This window comes from Pinus tabuliformis, chromosome 4_2 (assembly GCF_031772625.1).
Source record: "Pinus tabuliformis cultivar Carrire ecotype Pingquan chromosome 4_2, CPIR1, whole genome shotgun sequence".
Classification (NCBI taxonomy): domain Eukaryota; kingdom Viridiplantae; phylum Streptophyta; class Pinopsida; order Pinales; family Pinaceae; genus Pinus; species Pinus tabuliformis.
In genome coordinates this window covers 532,014,721-532,017,290 of record NC_142304.1, presented here as the reverse complement: position 1 = coordinate 532,017,290, position 2,570 = coordinate 532,014,721, and the positions used below count along the sequence as shown (strand labels likewise).

The window sequence follows — 2,570 nt, the reverse complement described above, 5'->3', positions numbered from 1 at the left end:
GCCGCAAATAGATACTTATTTTCCAAAAGGAAATTAACAAAACAACTAATGTCTCTATGCACAAAAATTCTTATTTTTTTTTCACAATAGTTATAGTTTTTTGTGCATAAAGAGATTTACCATGGGCCTGGAGTATGCCCTAAAACTGCTTCTGCTTGGCTAAGAGCTCGTCTTCCTCGGACGTAAGGAAACAGGTTAACGGCCCAAGACCCAGAGGCATCTGGCAGGAGTGAAAGCCTGCTCCCTTACGGACCACCAGCGGGTTATTTTAGGTGGCGTGGTTTTCCTTGATAACAGTGATGTGTCAACTGACATTCGCGGATAGCAGCCAGAGATGGCTGTCCTCACTGTTGGTTTGACAAACTGAGTTTGATAGGTTTTTCCACCTTTTGAAAAAAAATAAAAATAAAAAAATAAAAAAATAAAGAGATTTACCACAATCAACTAAAATACACATTTCTTTTTCCTCTAGGAAAATAGTTATTCTTTGACTATAATATAATTCTTCGGAGACATCCGATAAAATTGGAACGATACAGAGAAGATTAGCATGGCCCCTCCGCAAGGATGACACACACAAATCGAGAAATGGTCCAAATTTTTTCTCTCTGAAAATATAATTCTTCTCTACAAAAGCCATAAAAACTTTCCAAAAATTGCACAACAAATCTTTTTAAGAAAATTAATATATATTTAGCCTATGCTTATGCACATAAAAAATGTGGTAATTTCCAAGAAAAAAACTATTATTTTACTGTATGCGAGTATGTATTTTCCTATCCCAAGTGCATGTGAGTATATATATTTTCTTTCCAAGAAATTGTTTTTTTCGCACGAAATGTTTTCCTTTCAAAAGATAGCACAACAAGTTATCCTTTGTCTATCTAATCTTTATGCACATGCATTCTTTCCAATTCAAGGAATTGATGCCATAGTATTAACCACACATTATTGTTTTCAAGAAAACAATTACAACACCAAAATTCATGAAAGGTTTTTACAGAAAATTAGAATAGGTAATGCTAACCTTCCAAAGTTAAAACCTCACGAGCTCTTTCATAACTTGTCCCACGAAAATGCATGAATTATCCTTTTCTTTATGTCATTTGAATTAATTTCCAACTCATTCATAACGCTTCTTTTTTAAAAATGGTAAAAATAATATTTTCATCATTTTAAATGTAGTTTTATATTACATAGATTTAGTTGTTTTTTCCGAGGTAGTTTCTTCCAAGTTCGTTGTTTTTTTCTTTCTTTTTTTTTTAATTCCAAGGAATAACAAAAAAAAATTTAACGGGATATTTTTTATATAAATCCATATAAATTAAATGGTGAAGAAAAGTAAATAAAAATCAATCCATAATAAGTAGCTATATAGTAGTTAGTACTTGTTGCGTAGTTTAAATATATGTAAATTAAAGTAAAAATATTGAATTCAAGTTAATGTTAAAGTTTAGAATCTAGTTAATTTAACTTTTACTAATTGGTAAATTGAAGTATTTTGTTAGTTGTAATTTTGCATTGTAGCAATGGAGAAAGTTGTCTATAAAGTTTTACATTTTCTGTGTGAAATATAGATATATATAGTTTAAAGGGTAGTTGTTCATATATATTGTTATTTGTTATTTGAATTAATAACCATTTTAATTTATTATTAATATTTTTTTACATGTTTTTATTGATATTAAGTAAAATTCCATAATTTTCTTATTACAGTGTAACTTATTGGTTAAAATTCATTTTATTTTAATACACTTAAACCAAATTTTATAACAAACCATAAATATTTAGCTAATATAAATAAGTGGTTTTTATTTTTAAAATAACAATATAATAATTAAATGAATATATATTAATTGGTTTAATGGTTATTTTTAATATATATTAAAATTTATGGTTTAAATCAATTTTCATTTAATTATTAATAAGTTTGTCTCATGGTATTTGTGTATGAATAAAGTTATTTAATTCCAATAATAAAATTTTAAAGTTGGTAACTAACCATATTTAATAATTTTAAACTTGTTAATTAATAATATTTATTATAAAATTAATTTAAAAAATATAAATAATTAAGTTACATTTTAATTAATCAATGGTTAATAGTGTTTCAAAAAAATTGCGTATTGATATATGAAACTGAAAAAATTGCATAAATTTTGGTGGTGGGTAGTGACCACTAAAATATCTGCACATTTACATTTTTATTCCTACTTATTAAAGTGTAGAAGAAAACATAAATAATGCATATCAAAAAATCAATATAAATATTGCAATTGCATCCAAAAATTATGGTAGAAAATCTCGAGGCAATTATCCACATGGCATTGTAGTTGCAATAATAATCATCACAAAATAAGCCCAAATAAGACCTGCCCATCATGTTGCAAATAAATAATTTTAAATATTAATAAAAAATAACAAAATTCAATACATAATGTTAAACTATGGAGAAGTTACAATTTTTTGGTAAAAACAAAGTAATACTCGGTCAAAAGGAAAAGAATGCATCAAAACACGTAGTTCATAATACATCTCACATTACTAAAATTAAAAAAAAGAAGATAAAA

General features: G+C 26.3%; 1 non-coding gene across 1 annotated transcript; it reads left to right on the top strand.

The window, feature by feature from the left end:
- The first annotated feature begins 500 nt into the window (after positions 1-500).
- LOC149170375 (U6 spliceosomal RNA) lies at positions 501-603 on the top strand. Its single transcript, XR_016259922.1, has one exon. It is a non-coding gene; the product is annotated as a U6 spliceosomal RNA (small nuclear RNA).
- The last annotated feature ends 1,967 nt before the right edge of the window (positions 604-2,570 follow it).